The sequence below is a fragment of the Meriones unguiculatus genome, chromosome 2, assembly GCF_030254825.1.
Source record: "Meriones unguiculatus strain TT.TT164.6M chromosome 2, Bangor_MerUng_6.1, whole genome shotgun sequence".
NCBI classification, from domain to species: Eukaryota; Metazoa; Chordata; class Mammalia; order Rodentia; family Muridae; genus Meriones; species Meriones unguiculatus.
Window position 1 is genome coordinate 75,562,723 of NC_083350.1, and position 18,680 is coordinate 75,581,402.

At 47.3% G+C, this 18,680-nt stretch overlaps 1 protein-coding gene across 1 annotated transcript in view; it reads right to left on the reverse strand.

Annotated features, from left to right (window-relative positions):
* The window catches only part of Gata6 (GATA binding protein 6), a 32,733-nt gene that overhangs the window by 1,530 nt on the left and 12,523 nt on the right, over positions 1 to 18,680 (reverse strand). The gene's annotated exons all lie outside the window — the stretch shown is intronic.

Here is an 18,680-nt window from a genome sequence, read left to right on the forward strand (position 1 = left end):
ATTTCATTTAACTATGACAAGCATAACAACTAAAGCTGATAGTAATACATGACAGGAAAAAACAGGGGTGGCGAAGGGAGCAAGCTTCACAAAGTCAGTGAGATGCCAAATTGTTTGTTTTGTGGTGTTTGTTTTGCTTCTGTTTTTTTGTTGTTGTTTGAGACAGGATTTCTCTGTGTAGCCCTGGTTGTCCTGGAACTCACTTTGTAGACCAGGCTAGCCTTGAACTCAGAGATCCCCATGCCTCTGCCTCCCCAGTGCTGGGATTAAAGGCGTGCACCAACATGCCTGCTCCAGATGTTTAAAATTTTGCACAGATTCTTGCGAAATCTGTAATAATGGTGTCAAGCAGCTGGAGGCTACAGATAGCATGTCACTTGTAACTCTGAGTAACTTCAGATCTTAATTCCAGAAACTCCATTACAAGCACATTTAAGGCCGAGTGACACAAAAACAACAGCTTCTGTAGAGCAATTTCTGTCACATCTGACTTTTCATCAATCCCACGCTAGCTTCTGGCTGTGTCTTGTTTCTCTGAAGCAAGCGTTCCTTCTGAGAAATTCATAGTGTGCTTGGATTGTCTGGACAGCTAGCTGGGGCGGCAGTGAGCTCGCTGCACCAAGGCTCTCCGCAAGGAAAGTCATTAACAAAGCCCTTGCTAGGGCTGGGGTCTGTAGCTCCCAGGAGCCAGGACACAAGGCTAGCCAGCAAGCAACTCAGCTGCCTGGACAGTTTAAGTGGTAGGAGGAGGGGGCAAAAGAGGAGTCACAGAGGCCAAAGGCTTCCGGGATAGGACCTAGATCAGCCTGCCTGGTGGGGATGGGCTGAATTCCAAAGTTCTGGGTGAGTCCCCTAGGGTGCAGTGGCCTCTGCAGACTGGTCGCCCGGCTTAGACCAGGCTCAGGAGATCATCTCTGTAATCATGGCAGCACGATGCCTTGCTCTGTGAGCATTCTGAAGAGGAAGCTACTCTCTGCACACACAACACTTACTTATGGATGTGTGTGTGTGTGTACATGTGCACACGTATGCAAATGCATGTGGGGGTCAAAGGACAATTTACAGGAGGAGCTTCTCTGAGACCATCCTGGGCCTTTCCTCCTGTTATTAGCGAGGAAAGGATTTTCCAAGAAGAGGCACCAGGGCCAGGTCAGGAGAAGCCCCCTGAGCTGGGAAGATCTGAGAAAGGCGGGGAAGAGCCGTGGCTGGAGGGCAAACTGGGAAGGCTGGCATTGAACCCCTTCTGCCTGCTTTCTCATCTATGAAACAGATATGGTTTAGAGCACTGGCTACTCTTTCAGAGGACCAGGGCTCAAGTCCAGGAACCCACATGGCAGCTCACAACTGTGACCCCAGTTCCAGTGGCTCTAAAACCCTGTGCACACGATACATGCAGGCCACCACCGATGGCACATAAAATAAAAATAAATGAAAAGTATCTCTCTCTCTCAAAAATAAAATGGGGGAGGGTGTGGGCAGTAATGGCACATGCCTTTGGCCCCAGTGCTTGAGAGGCAGAGGCAGAGGCAGAGAGATTTCTGAGTTTGAGGCCAGCCTGCTCTACAGAAAGTTCAAGGACAGCCAGGGCTACAGAGAAAATAAAATAAAATTAATATCTACATGCACCAATGTCAGAACAATATTGTCATTAACTAATATAGCTGTATCAAATCCATAGTAAGTAGCCAAACCTAGAGAGGATTACACACATGGAAAGTGCTGTTATTAAGTCACAGTGTTACCGTGTCACCTGTGTATCCTCTCCTGCTCTATCCCTCAGCCCAGGACAGAAGCGTCCAGGAACAAAAGCAATGTGAGTGACCGCCAGGGGTCACGCATTTGTGTGTTGTGTTTGTCTGTCTGAGACGAGGTCTTACTACACAGCCCTAGTCGGCTTGGAATTTACTATTTAGATCAGGCTGGCCTCAGACTTAATAAACATCTGCCTACCTCTGCCTCCCAAAGGCTAATCATTTTAATTTTAGAGACAGCCCTTCACAGAGGGAAATGCAAGACATTCAACGGCCATTCAAAAGGCCCCTTGGCAGCTGACTTTTTTGAGAATGTTTTTTAAAAGAAAATTTTTTGAGCTGAGCATAACACTCAGGAGGCTGAAGCTGGAGGAGACACCAGCTTGGGCTGCCTAGTGAGGTCCAAGCCAGCCTGTGTTACATGAGGAGATCCTTTCTCAAAGAAGGAAGGAAGGAGAGAAATTAAGGCACACCAGAGTTCTGTCCCAAGAACCCAAGTGTGGTGGTTGGAATAGGAATGGCCCCCATAGACTCACGTGTTTGATGCTTGGCCCATAGGGAGCGGCACTATTGGGAGGCGTGGCCTTCCTGGAGTGAGCATGGCCTTGTTGGAGGAAGAGTGGCACTGTGGGGGTGGGTTTTGGGTGTGAGAGAATGTGTGTTTGAGAGAATGTCTGAAAGATTGTATGAGAAAGAGTGTATGTGAGAGAGAAAAGAGTATGTGTGAGTGAGAGATTGTGTGAGAGTGTGGTTGTGTATAACAGTGTGTTAGACACTGTGTGTATGAGAAAGGGGAGTGTGAGTGTGTGTGTGTGAGAAAGAGTGTGTGTGAGACAGAAAAGAAAATGTGTGAGTGTATATGTGAGAGTGTATGTCTATTGGAGATCGAGAATGTGTGAGAGTGTGTGTAGAGATTGTGTAGCTATCTGTGTGTGTGTGAGGAAGCCAGATATGGGGGTGTGAGACTGGGGGACTGCATGTGCCACAGCATGTGTGTGGGCAGACAGTAACTTCACGGAACCTCTCTCTCTCCCCAACTTTACATGCTTTCTAGGATTGAACTCAGGATGCCAGGCTTGCAGTTCAAGCACTATTACCCACTGAGGCATCTCACTGGTCCTAAGAACATGATATTTAAACACGAAGCACAACACAAGGAGTGTTAGGGCCTGCAGAGGTGCCCAAGGTAGCACTAAGACCCTGGGTCACCACAGAGAGAAAAACAAAATTCAAAGTCTTTACAACACTAAAGGCTAAACATGTCAGTCAGGCAAACATGCCAGTCCCTTTGTCGGTGGCCCAGGAGACTACATTTCGGTTTTGACAAAAGGCAATTAACATTAGTGTCCAAGGCCACTGAGAGGCTTATGCCCTGCTGAACTCTGTCATTTCACTTCTGGCAATGTATTATAAGGAAATAATCCAAAAGCAAGGAAAGGTGCCACAACGGAAGCCATCCATTACTGGGGTACTTTAAATAGTCACAACCATGGGAACAGTCTAGTATGGAGCCGTCTGGAAAAGCTGGGTCATCCGCTCCATGAACTATTATGCAATTATTAAAAATAATAAGATCATGTAGCAAGATGGAAAAAACCCCATCATACAATGGTCAGTGAAAAACAGCAGGACACAAATTCTATGCCCCGTGCGTAAGCAGCGTATCAGGGCAAGAGAGGGGACATCTGAGAGGACCCGGCCTATCTGCCAGCGACTCCTCTCTGAGTATTTTCCTTTGAAGGCTGAACAAAACAAAAAAGCTGCTAGCTTCAGAAGTCACAGGTGCGAGTTAAAAGCTCAGGCAACTGAACAGGACCATAAAGCGGATGAAATGAGGGAACAGTGGTCCCAAGCCATCCCTATAAGCATAAACCAAGCGTGTCACCCCAGCCTGGGAGAAACTGACTCTAGTTACAGAGCACTGTGTCCTGCTTGGAGTCTGACTCTCACAGGCCTGCCAGTGCTCACTGCAGAGTCACTAACTCTCCTGAGGAAACCTAGCTCACCGCTGGTTCTCATCTTAAATCCCTTCCCCTCGTGGGTGTTATTCACGGATCATCGAAGGAGAAAAACTAAATCAGAAAGCATTTATAATCTTGGAACCAGTATGCACACAGCATTCAGCAAGCATGGGACATGCCAGTTACCTCCACACACACTACTCCAGAAGCTGAAGCAGAAACCAGCCTGGGCTTTTTGCTGGGCACAGCATGAACACCTGGACTCCAGCACTCTGGAGGAAGGAGGATAGGGGTTCAAGGCCATTTTCCTCAACGGCATACTGGGTTAGAGTATGGACTGCAGTCTGGACTATGATGAGACACTGTCTCACAAAAAAAGCAACAACAATAATAAAAAATATCTGGTAAGCATTTCAGTGGTGGTACACGCCTCTAAGCTCAACTTTCAAGGGGTAGAGGTAGGTGGTTCTCTGAGTTAGAGACGCCGGCCTGGTCTAGTTCCTTAGTTACAGGCCAGTCAGAGCTACACAGAGAGACCCTAGTCAAGCAAATCAAAGAATTTCTATGAGTTAACGTTTTCTCACGTCTAATTAAGTCATTCAAAGGACTTTATCAAATGGCGGACCTCTCAGTATAGCCCAAGGCTTTTCCGAGGGAAGGCAGAAGAGCACTTGGGATACCCATTCCCTAACCATCCTTCCTCCCCGAGACAGACAGGCAGCTCAAACCAGGCAGAAATCCCCTCTCCTCACTACCAGATCAAAGTGCAGTGAGGGTGGAGTCGAAAATCTGTTCTGTGTTTCCATTCACAGCTTATCTGCCCTCCGCCCTCCCACAGACAGCTGAAAATGGAGGCACTTCCTGTTGAAAGAATGTGTTATCAGCACCAGACTCGGCCTGGGCTTAGCAAAGCATGCACTCCACCGGTAGGTGGGAGAGAGCAGCCCTGCCAGGCCGGACAATGCCCGTTTGCCTGCGAGGCAGGCACAGCTCTTCCCCTATCAGTCAGTAGTTTCCCTTGAGAATAAATGTCTCTGGACATGACTGGAAAAGTTATTAAAGGATTCGGACCTGATATACTCAAGCAGCCAATTGCTCAGAAGAGCAGCTAGCTAGCTCCCAGCTCCTCCTCCTCCTTGCCCTGGCCTTCACATCTTCCCGGGGTGGAAAACTAGGGAGAGCCTCCACAGAATGGAGGCAACACACCAGAGAAAGGAAACTCAAAGACAGTTCAGCAGGTAAAAACACAGCGAGCTAGCCCGACGCTTTCCAAACCCATGCGGAAAAAACAACTTTTGAAAGGGGTCCTCCACAGATTGTGTGGAGGTGTGCTTATAGACTCTCTCTCTCTCTCTCTCTCTCTCACACTCACACACACACACACACACACACACACACACACACGGGGGAGGGGATGCACAAACGCATGCACTCCCATTTAAAAATGGTCCAGAATACTGGATCTAGTGACACCTTCCCTTGAGGAGGCAGAGGCAGAGGCAGAGGCAGAGGAATCTGTGAGTTCCAAGCCAACCTGGGCTAATAGTGAGAACCTATCTGAAAAAGAAAAACAAACAAACAAAACAACAACAACAAAAAAAAAACAACGGATAAACAAAGTTTTCTAGCTTATGAAATTACATGTGCACATATGTACAAACACACACACATTTGAAATGGGGTTTCAAATGTGCTAGGAGCCCAGACTAGCCTTGATGTCATTCACCATCCTCCTGTCTCCCACTTCGCGAGGGCTGGTATCACAGATGCGTGCTACCGTACAAAGCATTTAGTTTTGTAGAGAACGCCAATGCAGATGTTGAAGAGATGGCCCGGTTTGGAAGAGTCCTGTCAGGCTGCAAGGAACCCTGATTCAGTCCCTAGCATCACACACCAGCATGGCGCTGCTGCCCGTCACCGAGCACCTGGAAGAGGCAAGGTCAGAAGGACCAGTGTCATCAGCTCAGCTACGTCCCAAGCAGCAGCCAGCATGAGCACGAATGGGCTACAGGGCGCCCTGAACCCAACAAACAGCACCAAGGAACTCCTGCTAGACTGCCTCTGGTCCATTTCTTCTGACAGTTCCTCACTGGAGAAAGGAACCTCTGTGCCCAGGCAATCTGTAAGGCACGTGGTCATACTCTGGGGTGTGGCTCTAATGGAGGGCACACTCCTACACTTCAAGACCCCATCTGCCTCCTCCAGGCATCTGGGTGAGTCAGAGGTCATGAGGGCAAAAGCTCTGCTTTTGTAACCTCTAGGCTAGACTCTAGCTCCCTTCTGCAAAGGAAGAGACATACATATGAATCCCAGCAGAGGGGAAACACTTGCATGGAAACCTTCACTGCCGCCTGAAAAGCAAGGCTCACTTTGATTCAGATGGAGGCAAAATAGAAAGTGACTCAGTTAAGTGTCCACGTAAAAGGTACAAGAACCCAGATTCCATGAGGACATGAACTGTGCCCCACAGCAGAGCTTCTGAATGCCCCCTAACACCGTGCCAGTCCCCTTAACTGACAGCCTAACCCGGTGCTTCAGACGCCTTCCTGGAATCCTGCTGCCTGCCCCTGGGGTCCTGGCTACATCCATGCTGTGGGCTGCTGCCCCTTCCTAAAGGGAATGATTGTGTAGCCGACATCCATCCTGGAGCAAGTTGCTTTGTCCCTGCCCTAAAGCAGGGCATGAAGCAGGGAAGGCAGCCAGTTCAAGATATGCTGATCGGCAAATACAGACTGCCAGGGTCTGTCTCGAAGTCAATCCGGAAACAGCCTAAAAGAACGCTTGTGAAATCAGGATGGATTGTTCTATTTTAGTAGTCAAACGAAGCCGTACGGGACCCTGAGGCAAATTTTTTAAACCCTGTGAGTCACCGTTTTCACGGGCTTCTCAAGACATGGGGTGAGGATCGTAAACGCTGGGCTGCAGTGTGAAAACACAGCTGAGGTCAGAAGAGCAGCTATCAGCCACCGCGGCGGGAACGAGGGAAAGGCGGACTGCAAAAGTGCTATCGGAGAAATAAAAGCCTGGAAAATACAGCCACCTCGTACAACTCGAGAGCCCCACATCGTTACATTTCTCTCTTAGAAGATAAAGATTTACTTCAGGTCCTTTTTCCTTTTGGAGGTGGGTGGGTCGGACTGCCATGAAAATAAAACATTCTGCTATCAACACGCGAGCGAGCTTCTATTTAAGTGGTGCTTTTCTCCTTGGGTTTCAAAGCAGCCTGTGGGCATCTCTCATTTACGCTACACATTATTCCTGAGGACCAGATGGGGGGAATCATTCTTGCCTCGTGGGAGGACAAGTCTTGCCAGCTCTCTAGAGTCACAGGAAGCTGCAGCTAGCTCTTGGCTGCCTGAATCTGTCCCTTCCCTCCCAGTTGCTAATCCATGAACCCCCGAAGAAACTGCAGATTATATTCAGGCTTCCCTACGAATCAGGCACTAAATTTAATGACAACATTAAACATAAGGTCTTGGTGCTTGATACAGTAAAATGCAGCTTGTAACTTTGGCAAAACTCTAGTGGCTCTGGTGCAAGCTGGCCAGGCCACCAAACCAGACAGGCAGCAGGCTGTGGAGTTGACCCGCCTTGAAACAGCAGATAGCGTCTTGGGTAGTGACGAGGGCAGAGTGGCAGATTCCTGTCACCACTCTTAGGAGGTGGAAACAGGAAAAACCAAGAGCTGCTGACCAGCCTCAGCTACGTAGCAAGTCTGAGGCCAGCCTGGGCTATATAAGATTCTGTCCCAAACAGACTCAGAAACTGAGTGCCGGGCCATCCTAAAGCTGGGTATGACTGCAGCCGAATTATAAGCTGTTAAGCCTGACAACACCTGTCTTTGAAAAGTATTGGCATGTCAGAGAAAACCCACAGGTGACCCTAAACAAGAGCAGGGCTATCGGACTGTATTTAATTTGGACCCATTAAGTCTTCATTTTGCTAGGAACCCTTTTGGCAGACACCCATGAAATACATAACAAATTACTTCAATTCCAGTAAGGGAATTAATTTTCTTCAAAGATTCATTTAGCAATAACATGTCAGATCATCCTAAGCCAGATTTCTTGTATTCAGTCTTGTTTTCCCATAACATTATTTCATGTTTTGTGACAATTTTGTGTATTTTTATAGAGGCAGGATTTAAAAAAACAAAACAAAACAAAACAAAAAAACAACCAAAAGACAGGTAAAGAATCTTTTATTTGGGCCACATGAAAAGCAAGTAACCTCTGTCTGCACTTGCTCTCTGCCTGACTCTAACTCTCGGAGCTGTGAGTAGCAATGAGTCACTTATTAAGTTAGCCTCGGGCCTGTGATAACGAAGGTGGGCACAGACATTGTACTGTTTTCTAATATATATTTCAAAGCCATGGGATACTAAGGAGATAGTGGGTTTTCTTACTACTGCCTGCCATTACACACACACACACACACACACACACACACACACACACACACACACGGGGGGGGGGGAGGCAGGGAGAGGGAGAGAGAGAAAGAGAGGTTTAGAAAATGAAAGTATTTGAATTCCTTGCTGAAACATTCTCTGTGAAGGCCAGTGTGTTCAGATAGGATTATAAGTTACTAGAAAGGCTGTGAACAAAGAGAGAGAGGTGCCTGGTACACAGGGAATGTGAAGATAAAACGCCAACAAAATATTTATGTTCACAGTTTGCGGCGTGTGGCAAGCGGGACATTAATAACTAAGTTGATTGGCCAGCTCCCTGGGAGGGGGAACAGCCCAGACTTAACAGCTAGGAGACGTTGGTTCCAGTCCCCGCTTCAACACCGGCTTCTTCTGTGACCTTAGGGAGTCATTCAGTGTCCTGGTTTATAAATGGAGTAATAATAATGCCCAACCCCAAAGCTCGCTACAACTGTAAGAGATTAACTGCTTCTTAACTCTTTTATTCTTTTCTTTTCTTTTTTCTTACCTTTTTTTTTTTTTTATTCTTTAGACAAGAGTGTTTGGGAGCAGAACTGCTGAAACTAAAAATGGGCATTAGTCCACTGAAGTGTCTGCTTAACGATTTCATAAGACTGAGGGATGGCGAGCTGCTCAGTGGGGAAAGGCACTTGCTACCAAGCCTGGTGACCTGAGTTTAACCCATGGAATCGGCACAGTGGTTGGAAGGCGAGAATGGACTCCCACAAGTTGTCCTTTGACTTCTCTATATAAGCCATGGTCGGATGCACAGGCTCATGCAAGCTTTGTCACAAAAATATGAAACAGTAACTATTATAAAGAGCAATTCACTGTTTGAATAACACTATTCATTTTACTTTTACAAATAACAAAATAATAATTTCTACCTAATGTCTCCCTGCCATACTATATACTCTTAGTACTATAATGCACTGTATTTTCTATGTTGATTTAAATTTAGGTTAAGAGGATTTGTTCATTGGTAAAGCCCTTGCTTGGCGTACACACAGCCTTGGGATCAACCCCTAGTACAAAACTAATAATAATAATAAATGCTATGAATGCATGTCTGCGACTCTAGCGTTTGAGAGGTAGAGTCAGGAAGATTAAGAGCACAAGGCCATGGGCTGGAGAGATGGCTCATTAAGAGTCTTGCTAGCAGGAACTGTCTCTGACATGAACTCATGGCTGGCTCTTTGATCACCTCCCCCTGAGTGGGGAGCAGCCTTACCAGGCCACAGAGGAAGACAAAGAAGGCAGTCCTGATGAGACCTGATAGACTATGGTCAGATGGAAGGGGAGGAGGATCACCCCTATCATTGAACTGCAGGAGGGACATAGGAGGAGATGAGGGCGGAAGGGTGGGATTGGGAGGGGATGGGGGAGATGCTACAGCTGGGGTACAAGGTGAACAAACTAACTAATAAAAAAAAAAGAAAGAAAGAAAGAAAAGAGAGTCTTGCTGGCTGTGGTGTTGCAATCAGGGTTACCATCCCAGAAAACACATTAGATAGCTCCCTAACACCTGTAACTCCACGTCCAGGATATCCACGGATGCCTGTGCTAGCACATACGTACCAGTACATACATACAAGCCGTCACACCTGTACATGTGATAAAACTTTCAACTAGAACCAGAGAGATGGCTCAGCGGGTAAAAGCACATACTGACTGCTCAGAAAGAAGAAGGAGCCAAGTTTGGGTCCCAGCACCTCGAGGGGGCTGCTCACCAATGTTTGACCCTGCTGCAGGGGAGATGGTGCTTTCTCCTGACTTCCAGGGACTCCTGAACTCATGTGCAGACATCCCCCCACACACACCCAGCACAAACATGCACGAACGCCTAAGGCCAAGGGCATACCCCAGGGGAGGGAGAGGCAGACAGAAGTCTGTGAGCTTAAAACCAGCTCACAGTCATCCATAGCTGTGTGCAGGGATTAATCATAGTGTGATTAAGACCAATCACACAAGAAAACATTGCCTTTTTTTTGTCTAAAGATTTTAAAGAAATCAGCATTGTTATCCTGTAGTAATTACACCAAGATTGCCCAAACCAGACCTGGTCTCAGATCAAGGCCACAACCGTTAAACATACCACATGATCTTGGACCTCTTCCTTATCTTTGTGTCCCACTTATATGGCTGATACATTAAAGATACTTGAGGTAAAGATGCTTGATGGAAACTACATTCCTGCCCCTGTACCCACTAACTTAGAAGTGAGAAAGTCAATGATAAAATACAAGGCAGGGGCTGGAAAGATGGAGATCAATTAAGAGCTCCTGGTGCTTTTTCCTGGTTTTATTCCCACACATATGGTGGTTCACAAGCAGTTCTGGGAGTCACATGCCTTCTGTGCTCTGTGGGTACCAGGCACATGTGTGGTAAGCAGACATGCATGTAGGCAAAACAGTCATATACATAAAAAGGAAAAAAAAACAACCAACAGATTACTTCCCAATAGAGATTTCAGGGGCCCAAGCTGAGGAAGGTGGTTCAAGCCTGTAATCCTAACAGTAGGAAGGCTAAAGCAAAATTTCTGTGGTTTTCAGCCTATCACACACACATACATCTATACATACATACATACATACATACAAGCAAAACTCTCATACACATAAAACAATTTTTAAAAAAAATTAACTTCAAGACTAATGTAAGGGTTTAGTTTTCAAGCACTCTCTGAGGCTCTTGTGGAGTGAGAGAGAAGGAAGAGGTAGGGTGCTGTTTTCCATCTAATGGTGTTGTCGGTGAGCTGAGGTACTCAGGAGTTCAAGGCCAGCTTGACCAACACAGGGAAAGCCTGTTCTATCTGGATAGATGTATGGATGGATGGACGGACGGACGGACGGACAGACAGACAGACAGACAGGAGGCGTGTTGGAGAAATGGCTCAGTGGTTATGAATACTTACTACTTTTCCACCATCTAATACGGTTGCCAGCACCCACATCAGTTGGCTCAGAACCACCTGTAACTCTGGAGAATCTGATACCCTATTCTGGCCTCCATTGGAGTGTGTGTGCACACACACACACATGCACACACACAAACAAACACACATGTATTGTGTGTAATAAACTTACAACCATACATACACATAAATAAAATTTAGCACCAGGCGCAGTGGTGCACGCCTGTAATCCCAGCACCGGGGAGGCTGCAAAGCAAGTTCAGGACAGTCAGGGCTACACAGAGAAGCTGCGTCTCGAAAAACCAAAACCCAAAAACCCTAAAACAAAAAGTCTAGCCGGTCCGGGTTGGAGCTCTAGCTGTAAGTGCTTGCCTACCACACTCCATGCTCTGACTGTGTCCCTGACGGCAGGGGAGAGGGTGGGAGAGGCGGGTAGAGGGGTAACCTTCTGCCCCAGGGTCAGCAGAAGCAGCTCAGTCTGCACAGGCTGCGCTCTTCACAGATGTGCCTTCCGGTTCATGGGCAAGGAAGGACAGCAGTCTGTGTCCTGCAAGACACCCCGGTAACCCCAAACTGGTTCTAACCCAGCAGAGGAAAATCTTCCAACAGAAAACTTCACGTCGCTAAGCCCAGCAGTCAGGAAACAGAGGCAGATGAATCTCTGTGAGGTCAAGGCCAGCCTGGTCTACAGAGTGAGTTCCAGGACAGCCAGGGCTACACAGAAAAACCCTATCTCAAAAGACAGAAACTAACAAACTTGGGTGAGCTAAGGATGGGTGGAAGCAATGCTTTCTCATTTCAGGTTGCAAATGTCCTACAGAATCCTAGCGCCAGGGAGCTAAAAATCAGACAGGAGGATCAGAAGTTCAAGGCCAGTGTCAGATATGTAGACGACTTTGAGGCCAACCTGTACTACATGAGACCATGTCACAAAAATGCAAGAAAATGCCAGGGACTAGAGAGATGGTTCAGTGGATAGGAGCACTCGTTGCCCTTGCAAAGGACCTGGGATTCAACTCCCAGTAGCCACATAATAGTTCACAACCATCTGTGACTGTAGTTCACGGCGATCCAATGCCCTCCTGACTTCTGAAGGCACCAGGTACACACACACACACACACACATACGGGCAAAATACTCACACACAAAAATAAAATAACCTTTTAAAAAATGTGTGAGAAGAGCCTCAACTATTAACCTGCCCAAGCATTTACACTCTCTTCTGAAGGCTTCACAAAGCTTATTTTAGTCTGTCTCACAAAGGGTCCTGTCCCTGCTGCTGATGGTGATGACAAACTTCTAAAAATATGCGTAAACTCTTTCAAATCGCCACACGGCGCAGGGGTGCCTGGAGCAGGGAAGGCGGGCCATGACAAACAGAGCACCCTAGAACTACCAGCGAGACAGGGACGGCACCTATTAATATTCTGAAACCGATCCAAGCAGGGTTGAGGCCATCAAGACCCAGACAGCATTGGGTACGGGATTCAGGCTCTTCTCCCTCTCCTCTTGTGTCATCAACAAGAAGCACGGTGAGGAAACCTGCTTCCCCCCACACGCACCACAACTCCTGTTCCTGTTGGGAGAACAGCAGAGCAGGCCCCAAGCCCTTCCCACCCTCCAAGCCTGAGGTTGACAAATTACAGTGTAAGGGTGTGAGTTCAGGGCACACGGTGTGATCCCAGGAGAGAAGGAAAACATGCCTGTGAAGCAGGCAAGCAGGAGCATGCCGGCATTGTTTATTTCAATTATCAAAATACTCCCAATCAAAAATATGATCGTTGTTGGATTCCAACAGGCAGACGGAAAACACACCTGTCATGGAAGCCAGGGTTAGCTAAAGTTCATTATCTACAAATGAACACAGTTTGGGCTCTCCTTACTGCTGACTTGACGGGGAGTTAGAACATTTTTTTAATCTCCTTTTAGCCTCCCTTTGTTTCTGAAGCCTCATCCCTGCCTCCGGTTCCTAAACATCCGACCCAGCATTCTAGCCACATCAGAGGCAAACAATCACCCTTTGCTACCACGGATTGCTACTCCTCCTTCCCGGAGGCTTCTACCGACATTTCTTTATTTGTTACTTTATTAATGGGGGAGGGGTGCTTGCATGTGAACGTGGAAGTCGGAGACAACTTCGGGGAGTTTTTCTCTTACTTGCACCACGTAAGCCCTGAGACTCAGTTCAAGTCCATCAGCGTAGGCTATGAGCACCTTTACCAAATAACCCATCTCACCGGCTCCCTATCCCTACTTTTCCCTTTCACAAATCCCAATTGAGGAAGGGGATATATGAACAAAACACGTTACGCAAAGCTCTCCAATGTCTAAATTTTCTTTTTTTAATGAAAAAAGAATCCCGCCCAACTAGCGAGGCATGGTGGCACATGCCTGTAACCCCAGCATTTAGGGATAGAGGCAGGCGATCGGGAGTTCAAGGTCCTCCTTGGCTACACACATTTAAGACATGAGACCCTGTCTTTAAAAAAAAAAAAACTAGCGGCTAAGGGGCTGGAGAGATGCTCAGTGGTTAAGAGCACTGGCTGTTCTTCCAGAGGATCCTGGTTTAATTCCCAGCCCCCACGTGGAAGCTCCTGTCTGGTCTGTAACTCGGGCTCCAGTGGGTCCCACTCCCTTGCACATACATATGTGTGCCAGGAAAGAAAGAAAGAAAAACAACCTAGGGGCTAAAGAGATGGCTGAGCACTTACTGGTACTGTCTGAGGGTCCAGAGGACTCTCATGGTCAATCACAATACACCCCACTTCCAAGGGACCCCACCCTCTTCTGGGCCCCCTCCCACCAGGCCTCCTTGGGCACCAGGCACACATACAGGCAAAACACCCACCCGTACCCATGAAATAAAATCACTTTAAAACTAACTAAAAACCATCAGTGACTTCAGGGTCACTATAAGGAATTTCCCAACTCTGTAACCAGAGCAGAATGCTCTCCCCTCGGCCCCCTCTACTGCCCTGCTAGGCATGCCACCCTCAAATCCGACTGCAGAGAGAAGCCGTGAGTGTGTGTGCCTGCCGCTCCAGCACCACCTCATCGTGAACTCCAGGGGTGAAACCCTGCTGTCCTCCTCCACAACAGGCACCTTCCATTCAGCGGTGCTTCTCAACAACACGCAGCCAAGCAGAATCGGACTAGATAGGTCTTTGTCAGTGCCACAGTGCCGTGGTGCAAGTTTAATGACGGCTGGTATCATTTCACTATGATCTCAGGTTTCTAAGGAATTGCTGCCATTTTCAGGCAGGCAAAATATGCTCATTGATTCTTTCTGTTTACACATTAATTCTCTCTACATAGCCCAGGCTGGCCTCGTCCTGAAGAGTGAAGATTACAGGTATGGCCTGCCACTCCAGACAGATGAGTGTCACAAGTGTACAAAAACACACACACACCATATACATACATACACACACACACACACAGTCTTTTCTAGCGTTAGCATTTCAAGTCACAGGGGAGACTATGGGATGTATATCTGAACATGAACATGTTAACATTTTACCCCCAAATAACAATGAACAACAAAAAGTCCATAATTTGGTCAACAACTGAAACTAAAAAAAAATAAAGATAAAAAATTGTGGATCTTCTGTTGTTTGTTTTGCTTGTTTGTTTGTTCGGTTAGTTGTTATGATTTTTTTTTTTTTTTTTGAGACAGGGTTTCTTTCTTTGTGTGGCCCTGGCTGTCCTGAAACTCATTCTAGATCAGGCTGGCCTCCAACTCACAGAGCTCCACCTGCCTCTGTCTCCCAAGCGTTGAGATTAAAGGCGTGCGCCACCATTCCCTGCCCACTCTCCCCCGTGCAGCCCCAGCAGACCCGGAACTCTCCATGTAGGGTGAGATCAGCCTGAACGCTGAGGTTAAAGTCCAGTACCACCATGTCCAGCAGATCTTAGTTTTTTTTATATTCCATGGAGAATAAATGCAAAAATCTGGTGTCAATTTAAGTCAATTAAATGGTTTTTTTCAATACTATTACAAATAAGAAAAAAATTAGCCATAAAGACACTATTGTCATGAAAATTAATCATCTTTCAAAAGTTAAATCTAGCATATTTGGTACTATATGTACCAAAGTAACAAAATGCATTTTTAAAATTAATACCAGGCTTCGTGGCAGGAAGTGGGAAAATACTGCCTCCCTTCCCCCTTCAGTCCATGAGCATCAACACCAGCACAGATTCCCACAAGGAGAAACTAAGTCATAGTGACCGAATTATTACTGGATAACTACCAGAGGCTTTCTTATTCTCTAAGACAAAGGGCTCGCTAAACCTCAAATCAGAGCGGGTACATAAGACTTAAAAAAAAAAAAGAATAAAGCTTTGGAGAAGGGCGGGAATGGCTTTCCAGGCACTATGCTTAGATGGAAGAACAATTTGATCTAACCAGGAATGGTGGCTTTCAGGAGGATGATCAGGGATACACAGAGAGTTCAAGGCCCGCCTCACAACTTAGTAAGATGTCAAAACTTAACTACATTTTAAAGACCAGTCATGGTGGCCCACACCCTTAATCCCAGCACTTGGGAGGTAGAAGCAGGTGGATCTTTGTAAGTTCAAAGCCAGCCTGGTCTACACAGGAAGTTCCAGAACAGCCAGTGCTACATAATAAGGCCCTGCCTCAATTTATAAACAAATAAACAATGAAGCTGCATTGCTAGGCACATTCTTAAAGGGCTGGGCTGGGAACATCACTCAGTGTATAACACTTGCCTAGCACCCACAAGGACCTAGACAGACCCTCTCTCTAGTACTTCAAAATAAAAGGAAAACTTAAAGGTGGGGCAGTGCGCTCCCCAGCAGGAAAACCGTTACACAGGCCTGGCTACCTGACATAGCAGGAGCCCACTCTGACCAGCACATGCGCACATACACACATATACAATGTAAAATGCACCATAACAATAAATTAATCCCAGAAAGAGACAGAGGACTCCTTCCCACACTCCATTGCTGCTGGGAAGGGCCCCGGAGCCTGGCTCAGGCTTACGGCGGTATAGACAAGACATTCTCACTGAAGGATCTCAGCTCCCAGGGTCCTTTTGGCCAAGAGAACCCAACAACCCAGTGCCCACGCAAATGGTCCACAGGCAAGAAGCCGGCTAGCGATGCCACCAGGCGGTCTGAGAGAACTCGGGGGCTGTCGTAGCCCTGGGGGACGGCGTTTTTGAGTGCCCTGTAATGCAGAACCACTGAGGAAAGCCAGCCCCGTTGCCCTGCCCACCTCTCAGTAGAGAGACAGACTGCTCCAGCCTTGTCTTCGATGCCTGACACGGCCTTTCATTTTGTGGCCCGGTGGTCTCACTACGCACCCCTGCCCCCACACTGTGAATTTCTTATACACCACTCATCACAGGTAGCGATGGCAAACAGTGGGGATGGTCCGTTCTTTTGAGATTTGTGTCCTGAGCCAGAGAAGACGCTGTATGGAACAGATCCAACCTCACATGGGAATCTCATGCTTTCTTCTACTACAGTAGTTCATAAAATCTATTGTGAGCCGGCGGCGTATCACACACTCTTTTTCTTCACGAGGTGGGGGGGCACACACTTTTGGCACCATGGTCACCTTTCAAAAGTGCTTCTGCCGGGCATGGTGGTGCACACCTGTGATCCCAGCACTCGGGAGGCAGGGGCAGGCGGATCTCTGTGAGTTCGAGGCCAGCCTGGTCTACAAAGGGAGTCCAGGACAGCCAAGGCTACAAAAAGAAACACTTGTCTCAAACACAAAAACAAAAAACAAGCAGCTGCTCCCAGGTGACCCCTCCGGAATGCTCTCCACAGCCACCCTGACCGCAGTACAGAAGCACAGACATTCAGAGCAGCCAGAGAAGGCACTGGAAAGTGATAAGGGAGCAAGAGGCACGCAAGGGCCCTCCTTGGCACCCCAGCCTCCTACAATGACCCTCCAAGTGGTTCCTCACAGCCTCATCACAGCTAATGGGGATATCTATGGTCTTCCCAGGCTCGCCTCAGTGGCAGACTGGTAATGTCTGTGGGGGGGCGTGGCCAGGAGTAAAGTGAAGGATCGACCCCACCCAGGGCAGATGGGAGATGCTGGCACCCAGGTCACACCAGTTGCTGCCACAGGCTCTCCAGGTGCCTGTGGGGCTTCAGAGCAGGAGCTTGTAGGTCTGCAGCCTTGGGAAGGGCCTCTCCGGAGCCCCCACTTCAAGCCCTTATCGTTCTGCCTCCTGTTCTTTTGCAGTTTGCTGGTCTCTCTCTGAAGGGCCCAAGCCACTAACGAGCAAGCCTGGAACCAGCATGCAGTTCCTGGGACCCTCATCCAGTCAGATTAGGGTCCTTTTCCAGTTTTCTCATTCCCTATCCAACACACTGGGTTTATTGAGAGCAGTTCTGAAGTTTTACATCACAAGACCACAAGAGCAAACCCAACTACAGTCACAATGCTACCACTGCCCAGCAAACACATGAAGCCTCTGGCACTAACGTTCCAGCTAAGCATTGGCCACACACACTGGACACTGCCTGAACCACAGTATCTTGGGGCTGACCAGGGACAAGGAGACACAGCAGTCCCACGCCTGGCTGTTCCTTTACACACCAAACAAGCAAACAAAAACAACAACAACAAAAAACAAAACCCGAACCATTGCTTCATTTACCTACATAATCTGAGGACTGGGAGGAGGAGAAATTAAATAATTCTTAATCTTTCTGTCCCTTCAGGCGGCTGGAGTTGCACGCAATGCTCTAATTTAACTAGTGCAGTCGGCAGGAGGACCAGCAGGGAAAGGGGCCTGCTCAGAGCATGGCTGTCTGAGTTCTACCAAAATCCACCTGAAGGTAGAAACAAATAGGCTCCACAAAGCTGTCTTCTGATCTCCACGTGCACACGATGGCACACATAACCCCACGTGTGTGTGCCATACAAACATCCCACATATATATCACACACGTCCACACATTTCACACATGCACACCAACCAGTCACGTTTCTTAAATGCTCTTTAACCTAACATTTGCAACAACCAGAACCAGAAAGGCTAGGGCACCGTGGTACACGCCTTTAATCCAACGTTGGCCGAGGCAGGTGAATGTCTTTGAGGAAGCCTGGTCTAGAGAGCTCTATGCCAGTTGGGCATAGAAAAGACCCTGTCTCAAAAAAAATAATGAAAAAGCCTTTTGCATCTTAGCATTGTTCTTTCACTGTGTCCATTCAACAAGTATTTACAGAAATGTATTATATACCAGCTACAATGTTTTTAATTCTTTGACAATTTAATACATGTATAGAATAATGCTTAACTGTTTCAACCTTTTTCCATCTAAGCAATTTGGTTCACCAAGAAACATTAAATCCTTTCAAATACAGAGTACTGCCTTCAGTATGCTCATTTGGGTATGTGACTGTGGTAAGACCAAGACAGAAAGCCCATATACAGTTCCCAAACAGCTCCAGTTTCACAGGTGGCTACTGGATGGAAACACAAATTCCTAGGCTCCACACCCAGAAATGTTGACTCAAAAAAATCAAGGGTGGAGCTTAGAAACCTACAGTATTTTGAAGTTTCCTAAACAATCATCCAGGGCCAAACTGAATATGTAGCTTCTCGCTACAGAAGGGTTTTATTCCGAGGCT